Below are 10,000 nucleotides of genomic sequence, written 5' to 3' on the forward strand. Positions count from 1 at the left end.
GATAAATCGTGACATCCTCGTTACCCATGAAGTCTGGGAGACGATCATGGTTGGTTTAAAGCTGCCGCCCTGACTGAGGTACACATTGACGGTCCTAAGCGATCTCGCAGTTGTGACGTATATATGTATATTCACACACACACACACACACACACACACACACACACACAACACACACCCCACACACACACACACACAAAACACACACACAAACAAACACAGATTATATAAAATATATATATAAAATTATATATATATATATATATAAATTGTATATATATAAATTATATATATATAATATATATATATATATATTTATGTATATAAATATATATATATATAATTATATATATATATTTACACACACACACACACACACACACACGACTGTATATACTTACATATATGTGTTTGTGGTAATATCATACTCTCCTCTGAATATTGCCTAGTCACGAACTTCTGATTTCCCATTCTTTCTCAGACTATAAATGCTATACATATGTATACTTTGTAATATGTATTATCTTTTTATGTTTAAATGACAAATATTTGTTTATTTAAATAGATATATTGTCAAAATAATTTTAAGTCCTCAGCCAATTGTATCCTCAGGAAATTGAATAAAATGAGACAGTAGAATAGGATTATTATTTATATCTTATTATTATACAAATATCCTCTTTGGTCTTGTCTTCCGCTGATGATAAGCCTTAAAGGACTAATCACGGCTGTATATAATTTGGCTACTTTGAAATCAGCTCGGCCTTAACGGACTAAATACGGCGGTAGAAGTACCGTTTATCCAAGAGACCTTATCCTGAGCTTTAAGGGACTTCTACTGCTGTTAACTTAGATGGTTTAGCCACGCGTCTATAATAAACAACACTAACAGCAACAAATTGGGTGACCTCAGAGTTGTGTGACGCCTGGTGATCTGTTAATTGTCACCCTTCAGTGATATTCATTAGTGTTTGTGCCACTTTTGTCTCAAGATGTCTGAAGAAGAAAATCAGAGGCGACCTTGCCACCTCTAGCAACACCAAAGGGCAGTACATCTATGAACACATTCGGAGCACCAACTTTCTACAGCCATAACCCTTCATATAGTTCACTATCCTTGAGTGTCATCAAGTTTAGTAATGCAACATCTCCCCTTCCTCCACATGTTTTGGCATAATTTTCAGATGTCATCTTGACTGCTGTGCTTTCAGATGAACCATGTGAAGTGCTGAAGACTTCACTGCTTTCGAGACTGAAATCTTCCATCACTACATGACTTCAGGAACTTCTCAGTAAGGAAAAACTCTGGAACGAAAAATCTTCCAATTTGTTTCACCGAATGAAGAAACTCCATGGCGACAAGTATGGTAGTTTTGACAAGATGATATTTCTATAACTTTTCTTCCAGTGCCTGCCTTCAAATATTCAACAAAGATGAATTTATGGTCCTTCCAGCATGTTCTGTGAATGAAGTTAACAGAACCTGTTGTAAAGCTCACTGTCCAAGTTAATACTCCCCATAATCAAGCACATCTTCTGTCACGTTGCATCACTTCCAACAATAAGTAGCACTACAGGTCAAGAAGTAGGTCTAGAGAGAAGACATATGCTACTATCATATGAAGTTCAAGGAAACAGCAAACAAATGTCTCCAGCTCTGCAACTTCAGCTAAGGCAAACATTAGAAGTGCATAATGTTCGCCACACCTCTTTGGTGCTTTTTCATGTGTGGGACCTACTTTCCAAACATAAATTTATTAGTCAACACTGGTGCTTGCTTCAACAAGTCACAAATCACTCCCACCTATCATGAACTTGTATGCAACCAATGGATCAACAATCCTTGTCTACAAATAAAGAACTCGTACTCTCAAACCCAAGCTTCACTACACATTTCAGTAGACTTTCTATGTAGCAGTTGTGTCTCAAGCCATACTTGGTGCAGATTTTTTTTTTTTTTAGAAATCAGAGACGTCTTGGCACTACTTGTATAAGATCTACTAATCTTCAAATTTCACAAAGAAGCAGCTTGCAGATCTCCACAATCGATGCCGAACCATTTGCTCCACTGCTGAAGTCTTTTCCTTCAGTTATTCAGCCATACTCTGTAACCCTTCCTATAAAGTACTCTTACTCATTACAGAGACAACAGGTCGACCTACATATGCCAAGTCTCGTTGATTACCTCCAAACAGTATTGCTTAGTAAAAGAAGAGTTTTAGCCCTTACGTATGGGTATTATAAGTGCAAGCTCCAGCAACTGGTCATCTACACTACATGTTTCTAAGAAGAATGGAGAACTGTGACCCTGCTGTTATCATAGAGTTTCAGTGCTCAGACTGATGGATTTTTTACCCAATTCCTAACATTCAAGACTTTACTCCTCAGCTTTCTGGATGTTCCATCTAAAATTTATATGGTTAAAGTATTCCACCAAATACCAAGCCACCCTTCAGACATCCCGAAAACAACCATCATCACCCCATTTGGCTTGTATATGTCCAGAAGAATGTATGAGGACTACCATTTTTTTATTGCATAGATATACTCCTTGCTCATGTCTAGACTCCTGAAACAGTTATCGCCTATGATGCTGCTAAGCAGACTCTGCGTGCGGTAACTACACTTGGCTTTCCAAGTCAAGATGCTCCCTAACGTCCATCTCTACAGATACCTCCAACACTGGCACTGGAGTTGTTCTTCAACAATATGTGGGAGGTGAATGGAAGCCTTCAGCCTTTTTCTCAAAGAAACAAAGTAATGCTAAACAGACCCATAGCACATTTGATTTTGAACTTTTAGCAGTTTAAAAAGGGATCAAATTGCTTGGGCATTTAGTAGAAGGCAAGAAGTTCCACATCTTCACAGGTCACTAGCCACTTTCCACAAGGGTACCTACACTCCTTGACAACTTGTCAATTCTTCCCTCATTGATTATGCAGCATTTGCCGCAGGCCAGGCAAATGATGCTGAGCTGCAGCAACTTGAAGAAATCGTCTATATCTATCAGAAATAACAACATGCAATGATCAAGCAATTCCATGACATTTCACGTCCTAGTCTGCGTGCATCACAGCATCCTATGATCTCATGATTCGTCTTCCATACAGTTTCTCCCGTTAGTTTCGATCATGTTCATATTGATATTGTTGGTCCCCCTGCCCTACTTCAGTGGATACAAGTATATCCTCACCTGTGTCGATATATTTACCAGATGGCCAGAAGCAATTCCCTTTGCTGACATTCACTATTGCATTCACTTTGGTGCAAAATTATGACTTTGCTGGAAATTGTAGTGATCTATAAGTATCATTAATAACCGTCGATCCTTTGTACGAAAACTTCAGCTGCCATCACCTGGTTAATTCTTCCAGAAACGCAAGTTAATATGTACGTAAGGTAAGAGGCATATAGAAGAGTGTGAGCGAAGTCATAGAAAGCACTAGAAAAGCACTAGATCCATCTTTACAAAAAGATTAATTTCATTAAAAGCCAGGGCCAAGATTCAAAAATTAGTTTAAAACGAACAAGAACTCATACAGTATTAAAATACACTGAACACACACACACACACAAAAAAAATAGATAAATAAAAATAAAATGAATAAAACTATTTCTAAACACCAAAATATCACGAACACAATGTTAAAACCACACAGGGAAAAATACAGAAACCTTAAAACAAGATAAAAACAAAAAAACAAAAAAAACATTCGCAAAAGAGAGCACAACACCTTATCAAGATTAGAGAAAAGTTAAAGATGCCAACTTACCGCCTGTTAGCTCGTACCCTTGCGACCACAGGCCGGGAACCTATTGCAACTGCCGGGACTCACGGCTAAAAGATGCTCCTCCCCTTGCCCTGGCCGTCCGGGGCCTATATATAAACCTTCCCAGCAAGTAGGTTTACAAAAAGAGGGGAATCTCAGGTCAAACAAGGCGAAGGCGGCATTTCTGTCAAAAGAGGGTGGGATCAAATAATATATATATATTTATTTAACTTTAAAAAAGAGGCTCAGTTGTAAAAACTAGTAATAAAAAAGGATATATATTGTTAAATGATATAAAAAAAAGAAATATATATATATATAAAATATATATATATATGTATATATTATTATATATATATATTATATATAAAATATAAAATATATATATATTATATATAAAATTATATTTTATTATTATATAATTATATATATATATATATATATATATATATATATATATATATATATATATAATGTACTATACAGTTCCAGACAGAATAATGTGTTCTCTTATGCGGATGCGTAAAAAGAAAACGAATAAAACTTTATAATATACAAAAAAAAAAAAACAAAAAAACTGAACAATGCATCTTGCTCCTCCCCATCTCCCTGGACCCGTATACTGACTGGCATTAACTGCCTCGTGTTTGTAAAAGAAAAGGGGTAACTATTTTCTATTCTTCCCAGATTCCTCCGTCTTACGGCTGAAGATTCACTACACAGTGGCCATCCTCAGGTCTCGTCGAACAATTTCATTGTCAACTAAAATCACTCAACAACATGAAGACTGGAATACTTCTCTCTCCCTTGTGCCTTTAGACATCCGTAACTCACTCAAATCAGACCTTGGCTTCACTTCTGCAGAGCTTGTATATGGAGCATTAATCCGGAGAAAAACTATAGTTCCCCTGGCTCCATTTCCAACCTTACCCAGGATTTTGCAGCAAAGCTCAAGGATGTTATATCCAAGCTTCGACCTGTTCAGCCACAGCAACCGTCTTCATGCAAATCTTTCATAATTCAGGATCTCCATGACTTTACCCATGTGTTCGTCTGAGTAGATTCCATACGACTTCCTTTACAGCCACCATATGAAATTATTAGACGCACAAGAAAAACTTTCCATCAACCATTGTGGTATTTCTGAAGCAATCGCCATTGATCATGTTAAACCTGCTTACTTGCTGGATGAACCTAACTACCTCGCAAACCATGTTCACCCTTTATATGCCTTGTCACGAACTTCTAGTTTACTTGTATTTATTTCTCCTACTATAAATATTAATGTGTTTACTTTGTAAAATGTTTCGTCTTTGTATATTTAAATAAGAAAATAATTGTAAGCCACAGCACATTGTAAATAAGTATCCTCAGAAAAAGTGAATAACATAAGACACTAATATAGGATTATTATGTAAACCTTATTATTATACAATCATTCTCTCTTGTCTTCAGCTGACGATAAGTCTAAACAGACTAATCATAACTATATATATAGTTTGGCTACTCAGAAATCAGCTCGGCCCTAATGGACTAAATACGCCGGTAGAAATACCGTTAATGTTAATAGCTAAATATGAGAGCTGCAAGTATTGCTTGAAGATAATTAACGAAAATGATTGACAATATTAAGTGTGATATTAATGATATGACATCCATTAATGTTTAGAATAGCAGTGGCAATCATGGTAGTTATGGAAATCGAAAGGGGAAAGGGAGATCCGACTATCATCGTGTGATGTAAGAGACGTTACTGTATGTAATTAATATAGATTACGTGGCGATAAAAGTACGGCGTATGAGATAATAACTGATTTGAATTAACTTATACTTTCTAGTGTCGTTTTATTTGTTACTGCAAATTATATAACCAGAAGGTCCAACGTCTGTTAACATTAGAAAATTATTTTTTACACATGCAAATCTAACTTTAGGTATAAGAATATTGTAGTATGTAACTGCCAACATACAGAATAATATACTTATTATTTGTTCACACAATCATAAACGTTTTAATGTTAATTATATATATGATTCAGCCCGAACATTTTCTGTTTTCAAAAATACCGATCTCCACACACGCGCACACACGCGCGCGCACACACACACACACACACACACACACACACACACACACACACACACACACACACCACACACACACACATATATATATATATATATATATATATATATATATATATATATATATATATATAAAATGAGAGGGAAAAAGAAAAAAAAAATTTGTGTATGAAAGAGGGAGAGAGAGAGAGTGAGAGTGAAAGAGAAAGAGAGTGAAAGAGAAAAAGAGAGAGAGAGTAAAAGAGAAAAAGAGAGAATGAAAGAGAAAAAGAGAGAGAGTGAAAGAGAAAGAGAGAGAGAGTGAAAGAGAGAGAGAGTGAGTGAGTGAGTGAGTGAGTGAGAGAAGGAGAGTGAGAGAGTGAGAGATTGAAAGAGAGATAAAGTGTGTGAAAGAGAGAGAGAGAGTGTGTGTGAAAGAGAGAGAGAGAGAGAGATTGAAAGAGAGAGAGTGTGTGTGAGAGAGAGAGAGAGTGGTGTGTGTGAGAGAGAGAGAGTGTGTGTGTGTGTGAGAGAGAGAGAGTGTGTGTGTGAAAGAGAAAGAGAGAGTGTGTGAAAGAGAGAGAGAGAGCGAGAGAGAGATTGAAAGAGAGAGAGTGTGTGTAAAAGAGAGAGTGAAAGAGAATGAGAGAGTGAAAAAGAGAGAGTGAAAGAGAAAAGAGAGAGAGAGTGAAAGAGAAAGAGAGAGAGAGAGGGTGTGTGAAAGAGAGAGTGAGTGAGTGAGTGAGAGAGAGAGAGAGAGAGAGAGAGAGAGAGAGAGAGAGAGAGAGAGAGAGAGAGAGAGAGAGAGAGAGAGAGAGAGAGAGAGAGATTGAAATAGAGAGAGAGTGTGTGTGTGAAAGAGAAAGTGTGTGAAAGAGAGAGAGAGTGAAAGAGAAAAAGAGAGAGAGAGAGTGTGTGAGTGAGTGAGTGAAAGGGTGAGAGAGTGAGAGAGAGATTGAAAGAGAGTGTGTGTGTGTAAAAGAGAGAGTGAAAGAGAATGAGAGAGTGAAAAAGAGAGAGTGAAAGAGAAAAGAGAGAGAGAGTGAAAGAGAAAGAGAGAGAGAGAGTGAAAGAAAAAGAGAAAGAGAGAGAGAGAGTGAAAGAGAGTGTGTGAAAGAGAGAGAGAGAGAGAGAGAAAAAGTGAAAGAGAGAGTGAAAGAGAGTGAGTGAGTGAGTGAGTGAGAGATAGAAAGAGAGAGTGAGTGTGTGTGAAAGAGAAAGTGTGTGAAAGAGAGAGAGAGTGAGAGAGAGTGAAAGAGAAAGAGAGAGAGAGAATGAAAGAGAAAAAGAGTGAGTGAAAGAGAAAGAGAAGAGAGAAAAGAGAGAGAGAGAGAAAGTGAAAGAGAGAGAGAGAGAGTGAGTGAAAGAGAGAGATAGTGAGTGAAAGAGAGAGATAGTGAGTGAAAGAGAGAGAGAGAGAGTGAGTGAGTGAGTGAGAGAGTGAGTGAGTGAGTGAGTGAGGAGTGAGTGAGTGAGTGAGTGAGTGAGTGAGTGAGTGAGTGAGTGAGGGGGTGAGAGAGAGAGAGAGAGAGAGAGAGAGAGAGAGAGATTAATACCTGGAGTCAAGAGAACAGGGTAGAAACTAACCCAGAGCCACTTATCCGACTGGACAGGCTGGACGACACCTGCGAACTCACAGCCTCATCTCGTGTGAGGAAGTAAAAGGAAAAATAAAGAGGTTTCCTCGTAAGGCTCCAGGCTCCTCACAGATCGGACGCGACGCTCTTATTCACCTTCCTGACAACCTTATACAAGCTTTGACTCACCTCTACAACGCCTCTCTCGCTACTGGCTGTTTTCCCTCTCCCTTTAAGACTGCTTTAGTGGCCCTCATTCCTAAGCCACAGAAAGACCTGTCTTACCAAAAGAGTTACCGCCTTGTTAGTCTACTTAAGACTGGCAAACTTTTCGAAAAAATCATAAATACTCGACTAAGGTGGTATCTCGAAGACCATAATCTTCTCTCACACAAACAATTCAGCTTTCGCTCGCATCGCTCGACGCAGGACGCACTCAACATCATCACAAACTACATAAACAACAACAAATATCGACGACTAAAGACTGTCCTTGTCACAAAACATGTTGAGCGAGCCTTTGACACGGTCTGGCATGCTGGCCTCAAGTACAAGCTGTGCACTAAACTTAATTTCCCACCTTTGATTAGAAAGTTGCTCTGTAGTTTTCTTGATGACCGCAGATTAACATTTCGCACTTAGCTCGACACAATGCGGTTTCAGGTGTCGTTCAGCGCATTAATGACGAACTCGACACCGTCTCGAGATGGGAGCATAAATGCTGTATCAAGACTAATGCGATAAAAACAAAAGTTCTCTTTGTAAGACCACAAAAACTTCTTCCTTACGATAACATTCACCTCAACACCTTCGACAGACTACAAGCACCTCACTAAAGCAGATCCTCTTGTACCATCCTTGGTTTAACCTTTGAAACCTACTTTCGATTTCACTTGCATATCAATTCAAAGGCCGCCTTGGCAAGAAAACTTACATTTGCTTTATCAATTTAAAAGTGCGAACCCACGCACGAAGCTGCATCTATACAAAACACTGATAAAGCCTCTTCTCACATACACACCACTTGCACTCACACAAACAGTATACACTAACAAGAATAAAGCACTCCGATGGATCTATATGGTAGATTGAGATAAATTTATTACATCTCAACTCCACGAGGAAGCTTCTCTGCTTCCTCTGAACATCGAGTGGTATAGGTTGGTCTGTAAACAGACCGACACACTCCGTGCTTGGACAGACTCAACACCATCTTTCGTTCCGGCCGGAGACCGGGATTAGGCCATAATCTTTTTTCTTTGGCATGGGACGAAGAAGTGGATGCAGTTTTTTAGGCTCGGCCGCATCCTTTGAAACCACCTCCTACTCCTTCATTTTCACTTTTCCCCTTCCCCTATCCCTTGTTTTGTTCAGTTTTTGTTTTGTGTTCTCTTATTCTGTTTTTTAACTTTTTTGTGGTTTGTTGTGACCTTTTAATTTCCTAAATTAAAGCTTAACCTCCCCTTTGCCACAGCCCTCATATGCCCGCTTTTAAGTACTTTCACCTCATCACGATATGTGACTGCGATAACCTTACCCACACTATCTCATTATCATTTGTCATAGTGTGGACCCAACATCCTAAATCCTTTGTCACAAGAATTTATGCTAGACTTAACGTTGTTTGGGAGGGGTATGTGGTAAAGTTCATTGCAATAAAAAATCTGATCACTGATGTTACAGGATGGACAATAAAGATCTGAAACGTTTAATTTGTTCCTCATAGTCTTTGATTCTCGCAGATTTTTCTAGACTTCTAGATTACTTAATATCTAATTGTACATCATCACCAACTTCATCTGGATGAAAGTGTATAAAATCAATAAAAATGTCAACATAATTTTAACTGAAATCTTTGGAATCTTCCGTTCCTTGGTGACAAAGAATTCTGAAGACCTATGGCGATCCAACTCAAAGCAATTTTGTCGGTAGGATATTTTATGAGTATTTTTGGTTGTAGTTTCAGTCATTGCATTCGCATTGCAAAATAGGAATTCTTTCTGCTCCATTTTGACAACAATAAATGGATGACGTGTCATTTGCGCGAGATTCCTCCAGTCGCCTGGCATGCTGATATGGGTGGTATTGCCGATTTTTTACTCTGTGATTCCAAAAATTTCGATCCTATGTCAAATAACTATGCACAGACACCATAAATTGTGGTTAATTTCACCTATAGATAATGTTGCTACGTTGTAAGGTCTAAGGAATACCAAAATGCGAATTTCTGTCTGAATCATCTGCAGTTTCAAGATCTCTCTCAGCATCAGCTATGATGCGAGGCTTCCAGTATGAAACCTCTACACTGATTGGTTTGATCAGTGTGTTGGCTTTGTGTATAAGCTGGTTCACTGCCTAAATCGGAACTTTCTTCCGAACCTGGAGAGAATGATTTAGTTGATTTGAGCTTATGCTCAAATCAGCTAATTACTCTGGGAATCCTTACCATTAAAAGCTTCCTGGGATGTTTTTGTTGCAGCCTGGCTTCTGTTGCATGTGCGCTGTCATCCTGGATTCTTGAGTTTGACCAGTGTTGAACTCACTAATGGTTTTTTTCTGGTAGTGTTGAATGCTAATTACCACCTTTGT

General features: G+C 38.2%; 1 protein-coding gene across 1 annotated transcript in view; it reads left to right on the forward strand.

The window, feature by feature from the left end:
• Positions 1 to 10,000, forward strand: part of LOC119572535 (protein spinster homolog 1-like) — a 109,295-nt gene that overhangs the window by 57,870 nt on the left and 41,425 nt on the right. The window lies entirely within an intron of this gene.

This window comes from Penaeus monodon, chromosome 4 (assembly GCF_015228065.2).
Source record: "Penaeus monodon isolate SGIC_2016 chromosome 4, NSTDA_Pmon_1, whole genome shotgun sequence".
Taxonomy (NCBI): domain Eukaryota; kingdom Metazoa; phylum Arthropoda; class Malacostraca; order Decapoda; family Penaeidae; genus Penaeus; species Penaeus monodon.